General features: G+C 36.7%; 1 long non-coding RNA gene across 1 annotated transcript; it reads right to left on the reverse strand.

The window, feature by feature from the left end:
• Positions 1-901: 901 nt before the first annotated feature.
• On the reverse strand, positions 902-16,585 carry LOC111192693 (uncharacterized). Its single transcript, XR_002650093.2, has 3 exons — positions 16,509-16,585; positions 12,658-12,725; positions 902-1,257 (listed from the first exon to the last, which is right to left on the reverse strand). It is a non-coding gene; the product is annotated as an uncharacterized LOC111192693 (long non-coding RNA).
• Between the last annotated feature and the right edge of the window lie 613 nt (positions 16,586-17,198).

Below are 17,198 nucleotides of genomic sequence, written 5' to 3' on the forward strand. Positions count from 1 at the left end.
TTTGCTATTTTTAATCCATTTTAATTTAGTTTGAATCCACATAACTAAACAAATGGAGTTAGCTAATAACCAATACTGGTCTTGAGTGTGAGAGACAGAGAGAGTAAGGCATGGAAAGTGTCCGCTGTTGTTCAGTTAGGTAAATATTCCAGAGCTGTTTCTGAAGCAGTGCAGGATCACGCAGCCCGGCTGGCAGCAGTGCCAGGGAGGTTTTGGCAGTCGTTTATCTTGGGGTGCTGCAAATTGTTCTCAGCATTAAGGCGTCAGTGCTGGATTGGTAGGCTCATAAAATGTTGGTGGGCTGTTCGAGGTCTTTCATAAGTGTGTCCAACGTGCAAGTGAAATATTAATGGACGGTGAAAAACGTCAACATTCCAGTTTTTACACAATGTAATTGCACACGTTTGCAGCCACAATTAGCCAAAACATTAAAACTACTGGGAGGTATACTGTATAAATAACATTGCTATTCTGAATATAACGGATAATGTAAGGGGGATACATTAGTCAGCAAGTAAACAGTCGAAAAATGGTCAAATATAAGAATCAAGCTTGCAACACGTTCCAGAAAAAAGTTGGGATGGTAAAACATATACTAAATTGTAAACTTGGCATTTTTTCTAACAGCACAGAAACGTTTGGCACACAGGAAACAAAGTCAAGAAGATCTTTCATGTGTCCCTTTCTTTATGTAAACACGCCTTAAAATGTGCAACAGTATGGGATTGTCATTGTCACATTTTAATTCATATACAGCTCTGGAAATGATTGAGACCACTTCAGTTTCTGAATCAGTTTCTCTGATTTTGCTATTTATAGCTTTATGTTTGAGTAAAATGAACATTGTTGTTTTATTCTATAAACTACAGACAACATTTCTCCAAACTCCAAATAAAAAATAGTCATTCAGAACATTTATTTGCAGAAAATGAGAAATGGCTAAAATAACAAAAAAGTTGCAGAACTTTCAGACCTCAAATAATGCAAAGAAAACAAGTTCATATTCATAAAGTTTTAAGAGTTCAGAAATCAATATTTGGTGGAATAACCCTGGTTTTAAACACAGTTTTATGCATCTTGGCATGTGCTTCTTCACCAGTCTTACACACTGCTTTTGGATAACTTTATGCCACTCCTGGTGCAAAAAATCAAGTTCAGCTTGGTTTGCCGGCTTGTGATCATCCATCTTCCTCTTGATTACACTCAGGGCTCTTCTGTTCAGCTGGACGTCTCAGAAATGGTCCCGTGTTAGAATACCTAGACAAAGATCCATACATTGACTGTTGAGCTTTCTCTCTCTTGCTCTGCTCCCTTCCCTCTCTCATACACTAGGACTACCCTGAGAACAGCTGTCAGCAATTATAGCTGCACACATTAACCAGTTGTCCAGTGCTAGTGTGTGCAGAGGGTTATAATGAATGCTTATGTATGGAGCACCATGTAAATACCCATTCATCATTTTGATGAGCATCCGTGATCATCCTTTATTGGGTAAAAGAGGCATGCAGAGACACACTAATAACAACAGTAAGCTGTTTTTTTGTTTTTTTTTTGGAAAACACTGCACATAATATCTAGGTGTGTTTTTAGTGGGGAGTAGAGACACTGCATGTAATCTGAAAGGAAAAATTAACAGGGTGTATTATATACAGTATATTATATACTGTCCATAAGTTTTTTTTTTCTAAAATTTTACCACAGACTTAAAGCAGCAGTCCTAAAAATATTTTCTTTTCTATTTAAAGCAGCCATATTTCTGAGCAAAAAGGGGAACAAACTACTCTAAATGGCATCAGTGTGCTTTTATGACCATACATGCAAAGCTAAATGTATTTATTCTAAAAAACAAAGTAGTCAGATAGGTATTTCTGACATTTTATTCTGGCCATTACCTGAGCAACTACTGCGCTGCATGGATATATCAGAAGAGCAAACTCAGTCTTTGTGGTTGGTGTGGTGCAGTGGATAACACCACCGCCTGCTAGTGAGCTACCATGTGGGAGAATGGGGTTCAACTCCAGGTTTGGGTGACTATGCTGCGCTGCAACCTTAAGAGTCTTTGGGCAAGACTTCTAACAGAACTTTGGCCTACTTCTGTAATATGAATAACCTTGTTAGATAAGAGCCTAGATAAGAGTGTGAGCTAAAATATGCCATAAATGTAGATGTATTTATTCATGCATCATAAAAAAAAACAAATGTTAAAAAAAACAATGTTTTACCAGGGTTCGATAAAGAAAAACACAAAAAAAGCACCTGGACCACAACACTTTAAAAATACTTTTACCACACATTCAGTGCTGCTTTAAAATATGTATTTGATAGTAAATTATCTGGTCTCTCTCTCTCTATTCATAGAGATGGGAGGCTGGTCTTGTATTATCAGAGATAACTGCCCACCAATGTTGTAAAGATGGCTGCTGGGTGGACAGACTTGCCTATGAGGACTAATGAACTGACTCTGCTCCTCACACACTGCAAACCTCACATGCTACCTGAGGCTTATGCAAGTTTAATTTGTATTATGGACATCAAGAGAGTAAATCTCTCACTTTTGCACACCGCTGGGTCATGTTGCAGGCGGCTGCTCTGTTCTACATGCTTGAATCTTCGCCAACTGTCTCAAATCTCTATGGACCCCAGAACCACATTAACACTACAAAGCAACCGCGTACACCAGATTTACACTGCATTGCTGGAGGTAAGACAGCTTCCACGGGTAGCCGAAACCCAGAGAGATCCCAGGAGGCCAGCGTCCTCCATAGCAACATTACAGAGAGTGGAGAAAGGTCCCCATAGACTTTGTGCACTGGTGCAGAGAAGATCCCTTAATCCCCATGTAATCTGCTGCCGCAGCATCTCATTGCACCATGCTATATTCCATTAAGAATAGCCAAAGGCAGTGTATGGGCTACAGAACGCCATTATCAATCATCTTCTTTGTGCTGTGATGGTGCTGACATGCAGACCACAGACTAGGCTTGGCTGGGAGCTGAAACCATGCAGGAGATGATGTCCATCATGTTGTTGTTTAAAGGCAACCTGACGTACACAGTAGAGGAACAATGAAAGGTTTATTGGCCATATTTTACAGGTAGTGGGGAACTTTTATGTGGCTCTTTTTATAGTCCTGGTCATTGTGAACAAAAGGTAAGCGCTGTCTGGTACTAGTGTTCCTTAGTTCTTTCTTAATGGGCTTTCAAAAATCTCTGAAGTAACAATCACAGGTTTATCACATTCAGCGTTGGCTGGATGCAGAATGTGCACATCCCCATATGCTTTAATAACAAAACAGCTCATTTTCAATCCTATTTTGTCATTCTAATGTTAAGTTTTCCCTGTGAAGCCTGAGGCAGAAAAACACTATTCAGTTCAATAAAACCCGATAGTAACATTGCTGATGAAATGTTCAAGTAAAGGTAGATTTTCTACATGTTTAAACTGAAATGAGAATGCTGTCCTAGCTGGTTTGTAAAATGCTAATATAATAAAGATAGTCTAAAGCAGTATTATGTGAGAAGTAGTGATAGTTGTAAAGTGTGATTCACTTTTACACCATTGCTGTAAATACAAATTCTGATTTGCATTTATTTTGATGTTCATTTGATTCTAAAAGGTACGACTACTGGATAAATGGATTCATGAATACAGTTGTGTATTTCCAAGAATTTGGCGCCATCACAATATATTGCGATACTATGAACAAGACAATATATTGTGATTGTTTAACCTCCTAAGACCTGGTGTCCACATATGTGGACATCACATTTTAGGTTATCTAGACACCAAATTTTGCTCTACAAGGGCCTGGTGTACTCTTATGAGGCCATTATACTGTCGCTTAGTGATGGCAGAGGAGTGTAACACGTTACAGTAATTTTTTTTTGGTTCAGAAATATATATGAACAGTAAATACGTTAAACAATTATGTTTTTTTACTTGATGTTGTCTTCATGTTAAATCAGCACTTCAAATGAGCCATATTGCTCAAAGGGGCACAATTACTGCTGTGTTCAGTCACAGAAAAATTATTAATTTTGTGACTTCATTGTGTTCTATCGAAATATAAAACCAAAGTCCTCATATGTGGACATAATATTTCTCACAAACTACATCATGTAAAAAGATAATTCTTTTTTTTTTTACACTAATCAGGTGCCAATTAGCTCAAACAGCAAAAAAAAGTTAAATAAGATAAATAGATTAAATAAGACTTTAGAAAACTGTCATATTACAAAGAAATACTAATATTTAAACACTAAAACTAAAAATAATATATAATAATCTTAAAAAAGCAAAAGTTTTGCTATTATAACAACGGAATCTGACAAAAGAGTACAACTCTACTATCTTCTTCCCTTTCAAACTCATGCTTGGTCTTTGCTTTGCAAGTTCCCCTTCATTGCTTCAGCTCACAGTGAGCATGGTCTTTACTATGCAAATGTTGTTTTAAAAGAAAAAAAAAAAACAGATGAAAAACCCTATTTTACATTAAACACTCAAACCCCCAAAGACACTATAAATCACTGTCTGCCTTGTTCCATGTTTTACAATGTCATTGAGAATATTAAATAGGAACGTCCTATTGTCTTTTAGAACTACATCTACTCTTAGTTCTGCACTCATTAACACAGACCAAGTATGAATAACAGAGGTCTTCTTTCTGAACTTTAGTCATCATAGTGTGCACATTCATGCTGCAAAATCAGCCAGGAACTAGAGACATTGCATGTCTTTGTGAGACAGCAGTAGGTTAAGATGTGAAAACACAATGACTGACAGGTTCTGTTTGTGGGTCTGGCTTCTGGCCTAACATTTGTAGTGCAAGCCCTCTAGCAGGAAGTGTAAGAGGGACAGGAAGAGCAGTTTGGAGGATGCGGTCGAAAGTGTCAGTGCTTCATATTTCACACTGAGTCAGTGTGGCATCACTACACACAATGTGGCTTTAGTCTGCCACCTCTACACAATGCCAGCCTATGCTCCAGTTACTCAAACTGTATTCAGATATGCTGTTTTTGGAGAACTGTGTACAAAAACTCTATAGTTGTCGTAACCCGACCTAGGAAATGGTACAAACTCAGAAACTTTGTGGTGAAAGGTATAAAACTTAACAGGGTCAACAAGAGAATGTAAAATGCCTCTCCCACTGCGCTGTAAAAAGGCTACCTAAAGTTACTATTGGATAGTGCACCTCTTGGTGAAAGATTGTCGACTGCGTCTACAATGTACTTGAATTATTATATTATTATATCTAGTTAACTTTTGAAAGTGGCTTTATCATTAGACTTACAGAAGCAGGATCAAAAAATGTAATGGTAAAGGTAAATATTTATGCCCCACAATGATTTTGAATTTCATAATTGCTGAGTAACATCCTCTTCTTGAAAACTCCACAGCTTGTCCTTGAAGGGGATCAAATTCCCCTCTAAAATGCTTCTATCAAAAACATTTCTTTCTTTTCCAAGGTGCACCATTTATTCTAGGATTGATTACCTTTTTTGGCAATGTGCTTAATTTTACTGTAAATTCTTCTTTCTTCTGTCTATTTAGGTATTGTAGTGTCTCTCACTATTTAACTTTATCATTAGATATTTAATTCCTATCCACAAACATAGCTCCCCACTTTGGAGATTTAGCTCTCTTCTTTTGGCATAAAAGCAAGATGGCTGCTTTGACACCATGACATCTAGGCCATCTCTTAGCCAGTCACTGTAACCTTCGTTTGCAGTAATGTTGTGAATGGAAAACTTGTACTGTTAATGACGGGAACAAAATCAGCTTTAGCATCGAGTCTGTGTGTTGCTTTTCATGTAGGGTTACCCAGTGGTATTTTTCTGCAGGATAATGCTCACCCATACAGCAAGATTTTCCCAGAAATGTCTCTGCCAGATTACCACATATCCTATGGTCTGTACGGTTTCCACATTTATTACCAATTGAGCATTTGTGGGACCAGTTGGGATTAACTAACAAATGGATAAATTATTTGTGATTTTATTTTTGACCAGTGGTCAGAACATATGACCCTAACGTTTCAAACCTCAGAACTCAAAGTGAAACCAAACATTCAGTCTTTTCCTTAACCCTCATCATTTCTGACATAAAGCCCTGAGGCAAACTTCTCCCTGTCTCTGTTAATTCAGCAACTGTTTGGGTTTTAATGTTTTTATTAGTTACAGTGTTTGTTGTGCTGGACATTTGACTAAGTACAGATGAACGTATAAGCTGTGTAGCTACATGCATAGAGACTGCATAATTGAAAATGTAAAAAAAATGAAAACCATTATTTTAATACAGTTTAGCAATAAATTATGTCAAAATGATAACACACACCTAAAATAGTAAAACCATAAAATTACATGACAAATTGCACTAAATATTTTAGAAATTTAATTGACCAAATCAAATGTTTTAAGTTTTTGTCGACTAAAACTAGTCTAAAACTAATAACTACATTTATAAAATTTGACTTGCACATTTTATTCAGAAGACTAAAACTAAACCTAAATCAAAATCACCTTTCAAATGAACACTGATGGCCCAACTGAAACATCTGCGGGCAAATGTGGCTCAATGCCTCCATGCCCAAACAACTGTGATGTTGTATCCAGGCTATATTGTATAGAATGTGAGTGTTCTTAGTGTTTCAAATGCAGCTTGACATGACAAAAGACAGTCATATACTCCCCGTCCTCCACTATATAAAGGCTGCACTGAGACCCACAGCCCAGTCCTTGGGACCCGGCATGGACGTAATTCTGCTTATCTTTTCCGTAGTGTTTGATTACTGAAGGACAATAGCCCAGGTTCAAGATCATCTCCCAGAAGAGGCGGCGTGCTTCTGGTGGCTGACGTCACCCACACCCTGCCTTACGCCAGCTGTGAGGTTCACAGCAGGGACAACTGCAGGGTGCAGCACAGATGTGTTTCACATATGCCCCCCCACCGTCCCTACTTTACAAGGAACTTCGCATCTGTGTAATCTGGTTATACTCTCGCAGAACGCAAGCAGATGGAGATCAAACATTCCATTCCAGGGTGGAAACAGGAGAAGCCAGATTCAAGGTTTACAGTGTCATTGTCTGGATTAAAAAATGGTCACTGAGAGTGGTACTGACTATAGTGAGCCCATGCTGTACATGATAAAATGGCTAAACTAATAAAACAGACAGCTCAAGCTTTATTACTAAACAAGAGGAAAGAAAGTTGATCCAAAAGTGAGAAAAAAGGAAAGAGAGAAAGATACAGAGTCTCATTGCCATACTATAGTCCCAGATGCAGAAGCACACTCAACCAGAGCATTCACAACCCCTGACTTAATTCCACAAGCAACAGCTGGTTTCATTTAGAGTTCAGAGGCAATGAGACCTATCAAAAAAGTCAGGCCGTCTGCATGCCAAGAGCACAAGCTTAAGTACTGTACGTCAGCAAAGCTAAAACACCCTATATATTTCCCCCATAACCTCTAATCGTTCTTCTTCAGGAGCTCTACAGTGCAAGCCCCCAAGGCTGAAACTGAATTTTGTAATACTGTCTGTCAGCTGATGCGTGTGTAGTCTTGTTTTAGTTTTAAGATGGAAGGCTGGATGCAGTTGCGCTTCGCTTCCAAGACGCTGGCGATTAAAGCTGCGGAACTCTGCTGAACGATCAGCCGCCCGAAGCCAGAGATCAGTCATTTATAATGCATGCGGTGGTAAAGCAGTAGCTTTCAAATAATTATGTAGGCTTAGAATCAGTTTAGGAGTTTCCTTGGAGTCAGCACTCAAGCAAAAAGCTGATTTAGGGCAAGTACTTCACAGGGCACTCAGTCATTGGGGAAAAGAGGCTGAGCAGCATGGGTCTGTGTTAGTACACTGCCATTCCTAATGATCTGATACAGTGATCTAGCACGCAGGGCAGCCACACATTAGGTTTACCCCTTACACACACTCTAATACACTATTATTTTCAAGGAGCAGATACGGCTGCAGGCTTTTATTCCAACCAAACAGGAGCACCTGCATCCGAATCCATTTGTACAATTTTCTTTATGCTCATCAAGGTCTATTCTTGCCTTTCCTGCTCATATAAACCTGATGCTCTTTCTCAATTCTCCACCTGATGCTGTTTCACATGGCAAAGTATATAAGTATTACTTTATGTACTTTGCAATGATCATGAATCACTTATTCACAATTATTTAATACCTCCTGCTTTGCTGTACAGCAGGGGTCGGCAATTGGCGGCCCAAGCATGAAACATCTGGCCCGCGAGGTTGTTTGAACTATAAGAACAATAATGAAAAAAAAAAAAATAAATAAAATAAAGCTCCCCTGTCTCTCTGTCGCGCTTGGCATGACTTTAGTTTCAGCCCGTTCTTGGGCTCCCTATCTCTTTATCTCCGTGTCCCAATTCACTAGTTTAATCCTGCATGAGGAGCGATGTGTTTTTTTTATATATTTTTTCCTTTCTTCTTGAGTTTACCTGCTTCGAATTCAACTGTTCTGCAGTTGGGTTCAACAACCCTCTGGGCTGGAGAGCTACTAGTCTGTAGCACCCCATCCCATTAAACTTCATTTTCCAAAACAATTTTTTTTGTGGCCCGCCATGTAATGGCTTGGAAAACTTTGCCAACCCCTGCTGTACAGAATTATTGTACACGTCCATTTTGGACACTTTTACACTTAACTCATCTCGTTTCTTGCTAATACTTTGCTTCTGTACAGTGCAGATTTAATGTTTCTAGTGAAAAACAACTTTTTTGTTGATTTTTTTTGTTTAATACATTATTTGAACACACTTTTCCCTTGTCAAAATGTATTCATTTATGGACCAGTAAAATTATCCAAAATGTCCAGAAATATTTTTTTTTACATTAACTTCCATTGAAAAATGTAATCTCTATCCAGTAAAATTGCGGTTTCTGAGATACATGTTTTCCAGCAACAATATATAACTGCTCCCCTAAATGTTTGACATCTCTGCTTTATCTTTATATATTCTATCTTATATGCTATTGTTTTTATGTAAGCAGGCAGTTATCAAAGCATTTCTCTAATAGTTGTACCCGGTATTACTATTTATATGACAAACAAACTCTGAATTAAAAAATAAATAAATATATATATATATATATATATATATATATATATATATATATATATATATATATATATATATATATATATATATATATATATATATATTTGATTGGAAAACCTGAATTAGCACAGTCAAGTTGTTAGCTGCGTATTTTTCCTTGTGGAATAGTAGTTTAAGTAGCATTGATTGTGCATTGTTATATGCTTATATTAAAAAGGTTCCGGTGCCAAAGATTTATTGAAAAAATCCTCAGATGCAGTTTTACTTGCTGGTTATTTTGCCTCTGAATAAAAACATGGTGATGCTGCTTAACGTCTTTTCATAATGGACTTATTAAAAAAAAAAAATTAAAAACCGGTTTACTACAACATGATAGCTCACAAGAGCTGCATAGCATAGCCAGTTGGCCAGAGTAGCTTCAGCTTAGGACATGCTAACTTAAGGGGTCAAACTGGCCTAGCATTAGCTTTTAGCCTGTTTAGCCCCACTTCCATAGTCTCCCAAATTAGCCATGAAAAGCTTTCTCTAGAGTGCTGGTTGATTTTAATGAGTCAAAAATGTTACACAACAGTTTTAGGGTTTTGGAATTGGCCTGTTTTACAGCCAGGTTTTGGCCATGCCAGATGTCCAGGGGTAAGTTTCTTTGTTCAATGCTTAGCCTTTCAATCATGCAATCTCTATGTGAAGGTGGAATATTTTTTGTTATTCTTTCCCATTTTTTAATCTGTCTACCAGTAGTTTAAATTAACAACATAGTCCAGTTCAATTTAAACAGCAATTTAAACTGAATGCTTTGCAGCAACAAAAGGTTGAATAGAATGTTTGTCTGTGCTCTTTCAAGCTTGTCCAACCTTGCAACAGTTGCAACAAGAGAACAAATTAACACAATGCTGGAATAGTTTTAACCTGCAGGTCATCAGATTTGGCCAGATTCGTGCAAACGCCCTCAAGGTTACGGCCTCTTAAAAACCTTTCCCCTCGTTCATCTTTTTGTGTCTTTGTTTATCCTGACTGTCCTCCCAAGGCCTTTGGTAGGGACCCGGCCTTCATCGTGAGCCATTCTTAGGCCCTTCCTGTGCAGCGTAGCAACACTGTATTTGTCACTGAATCACCCCAAAATACAACAATGGATCTGTGTTTGATTTTAGATTTCCTGCGCCGGTCCCTTAAGGGCCATATTGTGAAGAGTAGGGATGGCAGCGATAACTCAAAGCCTCCCCTCCCTCCACTAACAGGCACCCTCCAAATTCCCGTTTCCTACACACATACTCAAATGCATGCTAAAACAAGGCAAGGCCACAGCTAATCCCAAATTTGTATTGCATATTTACACTTTTCCACATGAGAGTAGTCATGATGCTTGGGGGAGATCTTAAAAGTGAGAAGGAACAAATTACGCTGTATCCATGAGTTTCAGTTCAAATTAAAATTTAACACAAACAAACGGCCCAGGTTCACATGCCAATTAAGTGCCTGGCTATGTCCACTTTTTAAAATGAATAGAGAAAAGGGAATGGGAGGTATTCTGGAATCTAACCGCAAAGTGTTAATAATACGCAGAGAACAATAGCTAAAGGGCTGCCAACCATCTCTGACTGCGCAACACGCCCAGCTGGCCCAGTGCCACCTATAGGCTACTTTTATTACATTCCAAAAAGCACTTATTCAAAGCTGAGGCAGGGTGGGGGTGAGCCTGTAAAAGTGTAATTCTAACTGTACGCTCCCATTTGAGCCTTCAGCTGCTTTAGCAGAACGAAATGCTGCAATTTCAGAATTCCCTATCAAAAGGTGCCCTCAAGCAGAACCCTTCCATGCTAAATCCAGCAAATGCAGTTTCAAGTGTCAGGTAATCAAGTGAGCATGCAAGTTCACACATTTCTGACTGACAATGAAGAATAATGAGGGAAATACACTCACCAATATCCAGCCACTCAGTTCTGTGATAAAACAATGTTGTTTTTATAGCTCAGATGGAGTGTGGTACACAGAATATTGCTCTACTATAAGCCTATAAAAAAGCTACATCTGGAAATTTGTTGGTTTGGTTTTTTAGTATTGGTATATTGTGTCAATAAGCCAAAATAAAGATGACACAATAAACACATGACAATAATAAACACATTGTACGTGTCTATTGGTTTTTGGACATCCTTTTTAATAAAGGAGCTCCACCACTATAACTCAAAAACATCAAAGCAATACAATTTCTAAATAGGAGTTAACATTGGAATTGCTTTTCCAAAATGGAGACACAAACGTCTAACACATATTCAAAGCCATCTGCCACCTCTATAACAAGAATATGTTGGGTACAAGTGTAGCATGCTTAAATTATTATTCTTTTTGGGGCTTTTAGTTCATGGCTATGAATAGAAGGCACATCTAAAGTGAAAAAATATATAATTCCAATATTGCTGTGTTCACTGCCTCTTAATCGCTAAAGCTTAGGTTCTTAAACCTTGACTAATGCTTTTTTAAATGTATTGTGCTAATGTTCTGATATGCTAATGTCACATAATTGATTGGCTTTTAAAAGCTATTTTGACAGTCTCAAGAACAAGTTACTCAATAAACTATTGTTAACATTTATGCTAAATTCCAAATAAAATACTTATTTTATTACAGTCATTTAGAGCATTTGCAGAAAATCAAAATCTGTCCAAATAATGGAAAAGGCCTCAAAATATGCAAAGAAAGTTCATGTTAAATTAGAAACACCAACAATACTGATAACCAACAATAACCCTGATGTTTAATTACAGCTTTCATGCATCTTAGCATGCTCTCCATCAGTCTTTCACACTGCTTTTGGGTGACTCCTGGTGCAACAATATAAGTCAGGTCAAGTACAATCTACAGTAAAGTACAATCTTTCTAAAACAATATTTAAATAGGAAATAAAATACAGAATGTACAGTTACTCACATATGTTCCATCCCTGCCACTGAGCAATAAGCCATTTATATAAATCAATAAAATAAACACTAGAATTATTCAGTATTCATGGCCTTTTAATTCATGAATTGAATATTTAACACACATCAGCACCAACCGATATAAATAATAAAAGGATGTTAAAATGTCCTACAAACCTACATGCATGAATGCAGCTGGGAGCTTATCATTTCCAGTCACAGGGTAGTAAATGAAATAACAGCATGTTATCATGTTATGTGGACCAGTGGTTTAGTAATGATTTAAAGTAGCTCATACTAGCAGTCCAAACTACAGTTTCCAGATCAGTATGAGTGGACTTCCTAAAACTCATACAAGGAAAGCATCTTCCTAGAACTATCTAAATAAGAACAAGAGGTTCTGAGTTTTTGATTTACTAATGGAGCTTAGTACTGCACATCCTGACCATCCAGGGTCAAGTTTTGTGAAATAGAAAGCAAAATAAACAGATCAAATTAAATGCAGTACACATGAACTGTACATGGATTTAACCTTCACATACTTGTATTAGAGAGCACGTGTAGTAAATGTAATGGCATACATGTGAACCCCCATTTTCATTAAAGAATATGCATATATTTAAATGGTACGCTAGCATAGCGTGTAACAACATTAACCTACCTTGCACCTGGCGGACTGGTAGACTTGAGTCATCTGTAAGCCTCACTGAATAACATCAGCCAAATGCTCTAAAAATAAATGTATATATACAGTAAATACAATGAATAAATGCATGTCTACATTAGGACATTGCACAACATTTACAAGCATTTTTTTTTCTTCGAAGCTCTAATACCACATGTATTCTTCTGCAGTTGTGCTACTTTTCTTTCGCTTTGATGCTTTTTTATTTTTGTGGTTTGTATTATTTGTGTAGAGCAGGTCCTCACTATTCAGTCTCCCTGCTGATGGTCAAACTGGTTAAGCTTGTTTACCAGCCTACATTTTGACCAGTATAGGGCATGTTCTTTGAATTTGAAGGTTTAGCTGTTTTACAGGCATGATCAACATGACCAAGCTAAGTAACCAGAGTGACCAAACATGATACAATTAAATGCAACATACCAGAAGGCTTATCAGGACATTGTACATTGTGTTTTCATTTGGATTACCAGATGTTCAACCACATTGCCCACAAAAGGCCAGGTTAGATGATCTTAAAATCAGCAAAGTAATTTATTGTCATTCATTACTTGGTGGATGTATAGATACTAGAGTTTAAAAATACTTTTAAATGTACTGCTTTCAAAACTACTTGAAGTATGAAAATAAAAGTAATTTAAGAAATGTAATTTAAAGTAATATATATATATATATATATATATATATATTTATATATTTTATATATATATGCTTTCCTACATGGTGCCTGATCCACCCTGCAGTCAGCCCAGTGAGTCTGTGAGCTACATTAAAACCATAAAATAAGGAAAGACAAGAAAGGAAGGAGGTTTCATTATTAAAGCACTGCAACTTAGCCAGAAGTACTTTTTTCCCAATCAGGCAGATGTTGCCTTTCCTCAGTATATGATTTTTTTTTAATGTTGTAGGCTAGGTCACCAATTTTCCCTCTTTTAACTGTGTGTGTGAGTACATGTAGGTTAGCTAAGACTGTTAGCTGTGAAGCTGCATAAATATTACTTTCAGGCTCAAAACAATCAGTAACTATTGATATACTGGGACACCTGCATATAATACAAGCTTTATTGTCAACTTCTTTCTTTCACTCTCTCTCAACTGCTTGATTGCTACTGGGTCTAATGCAGTGGTTATAAATTCTGGGCTATCCTATATCTATGCAATCCATATATCGCATCTTAACTAATACCATCTAATGCAGAATTGTCACTTTTACATTAACAAAACAAATGTATAACAATGTATAGCTATCAACATGTTGCCATGGAAAAACAGTTGTCCACCAGCAGTGTTGGGAAGTAACGGATTACATGTAACGGCGTTACGTAATCAGATTACAAATTATGAGTAACTGTAATCCGTTACAGTTACTGCTTCAGTAAGTGGTAATCAGATTACAGTTACTCTGCTAAAATAAAAGGGTTACATTGCGGTACTTTCCTATTTTTGCTCTTCCAATCCAACACCGACAAAACGCAAATAACATTTTGGTGTGAATACGCTCTGATATGACAGGGAACTGTCTGCCCCTCCTCCCGTCTCGCTGCACACACACACACACACAGAGGAGGGGCAGACAGCGGCTCCGCACACACAACGAGACGAAATTAACTGACATTTTGGTCAACGAATAAAAACGAGACGAAAATGTTTGGCAGGGACGAAATCCAATCAGACTGATTTAGTTCTGTGAAAGGTAGGGACCAGTTAGGAAGAGATCCAATCACTGCTACTTTAGCGGAGGCGCCGCGCGCTCAGTTACAAACCCGGGAATTAACCTGTCGTTACGGAGCTCGACTGGAAGTTAACTCTACAGTGTTCAGCAGGAAGAGAGAGAGAGGGGAGAGGCGATATATTTCTCCTTTGACGTCGCGAAAAACAAGATAATGTGTAAACAGAGACTCCATCTCCGGTAAAAACACCACTAATCTTTCAGCTTCTGCAGACCAGTCACACAGATCTCCATGCAGAGATCCGCGTTTTAATACTGATGTTATTTCATGAGCTGATGGGGTGTTTAACTCAGCAGTGCACTAAAACACAGAACTGATACAGAACTCACTCATTAAGATCAGATCATCTGTTTAGTATCACAGTGGGAAAGATATAGCTAGTGTTAAAGCAGCAGCAGGTCAGAAAGGAACTCAATAATACAACGAAAATAAAACAATAAAATAAGTGAATCTATGAACCCAAAAGTCTGTGTAAAGTTCCTTACAGCACTTTCTCATAAGTTTCTCACTTTAACTCATGAAGTCTCTCAGTACATCCTGAGAGCATCTCTACAGGACAGTGTGTGAATGTTTGTTTTGATCTCGTTTATAGACTGTAGCTACAGTAGGTGTGCTGTTAGTGCTGGAGATAAAACTAGATCCTTTAAAAGTTGTTTTTGCATCTACAGCTCTGTTTAAACTTTAATTTAACTATTCAGATGTTTTATGACCTGATTTCTAGAGCAAAATTTTAAATGTAACATATGTATAGTCACACACCTACAATAATAATAATAATATACATTAAATCATATATAAATATATTTAACTTTCAAACATTAACATTATTACTCAAGTGGTTATTAAACATTTCATTTCGTATACGTGTAGAGTTAATAATTCAAGGGAACTGATGAAAAATCATTTACATTTACACCCTTTACATTTTAGTCGACTAAATTTACTGTAATTTTAGTCGACTATATTCTTATGACATTAAGTCGACTAAAACTAAAAACATTTCAGATGACTAAATTGTGACTAAAACTAAATACTATTTTCGTCACAAGACTATGACTAAGACTAAATCACAATTTGTTGTCAAAATTAACACTGGTGGCAAACCTGCAAGTAGATAGCTTACAGTTGTTGTTACATTGTTTGGTTTTAAATGGTTTTATCAATTTATAGAAGTGTTTCATAAAATTGTTTGATGAAATGGTTTCATAAGTATTTTTATAGAGTGATTGAAAAGGCTTTTTTATTTGTTTATCTATTTGTTAACTGGAAAGAAAAATAAAAGAATAATATGCAATATGTGGTTGCTACATTTATTCAGGCTTAAAAAAATGACAATATTTAAAGTAATCCAAAGTAATCAGATTACGTTACTCACTTGAAGTAATGTAACTGATTACGTTACAAATTACATTTTGAGTGATGTAATCAGTAATCTGTAAGGGATTACATTTTAAAAGTAACCTTCCCAACACTGTCCACCAGCACAGATGTAATTATAAACAGCCTTAATACTCTATGGTATAGTGTTGCCCTCAAACAACATATTTTTTTTTTATATATCTATTTTAATATAATGCTTCAAGACATGTCAATGCCCATTACAATGTGAGGCACAATTGGGTCATACATAAATATATGTATTTTTGCAAGAATATGTAAAGAAGTGTATTTGGCTATTTTTATATTTACTATATATTTGTTGTAAGCATATTCAAGCAGGGGTTTTTTTAATCACTTAAAAACGCTTTTGATAGACGTTTGGGTGTCGTATTCAAACAATGACTTTTGATCAAAAGTTAAAACAGAAATTTGATATATCCACAGGGACTCTCAATCTATGAATATATTAATGCCATGGAGCGTTAACAGCATGTCTTACTGGATAATATATGGGATAATAAATAGTATATATGATATGGGTTATATATATTGGGTTATTTTATATTTTATTTTTTCATCCTGCTTGAAGCTCCAAACAAGCAATACATTGTTTTTATTGGTTGAGTTACAGCTTAATCCTGCTTAGGTTTAGGTGTAAATGTTTAGTATCTACTTACTCTTATGTATGTACTAGTTTGTGTGAACTACATTTGAACTTACGCACAACTTCCTTAGCTTCAGGTTTTACTCCTGTAACAAACGCAGCTCTCCCAGCAAAACTACTCGTCAGGTAATTGGCTAAAACCGGATAAAACAGGTGCGCTGTATTACAGAAACTCTGAAACCTGAACGACAAAGGTGGTCCAGGTTGTGTCCGAAATAGTTTTCTCATTCACTATTCACTATGTAGTGTTTATTAGATAGTGAACTGACTAGGGAGCAACCAAACAACAAACTACCTTTGTTTTTGCCGCTCTGAGGATGTCTGACACAGCACCACCGCACTGCATTATGGTATATATTAGAAATTCTAGCGTACATCATCTGTACGCTACATTTAGTGCTGCACTGTGAGTGTTTGAACTATAAAGGGAATAAATATGCTTTTCAGATTTTTGAACACACCCAGGAATTCCCACAGGAACTCAAATTGATATAACCCCGCCCATTTAAGAAAGTAGCCTTTGACATCAGTGACATCACAACCTTCCTACTGTTTTATTTTGTTCAGAAATAATACTAATTTTAATTTAATTTATTTTTAATTAATCCAATTTGTCATATTTAGTTCAGGTAAAGCTTAAGCTGGCAGTGTAATCTGTGTAATTAAATTAATTTAAAAATATATATAAATATATCTACTAAACAGAATAAGGTAAACTTTTTAACTCGAGGTCAACCGCATTTTCA

This window comes from Astyanax mexicanus, chromosome 18 (genome assembly GCF_023375975.1).
Source record: "Astyanax mexicanus isolate ESR-SI-001 chromosome 18, AstMex3_surface, whole genome shotgun sequence".
NCBI classification, from domain to species: domain Eukaryota; kingdom Metazoa; phylum Chordata; class Actinopteri; order Characiformes; family Acestrorhamphidae; genus Astyanax; species Astyanax mexicanus.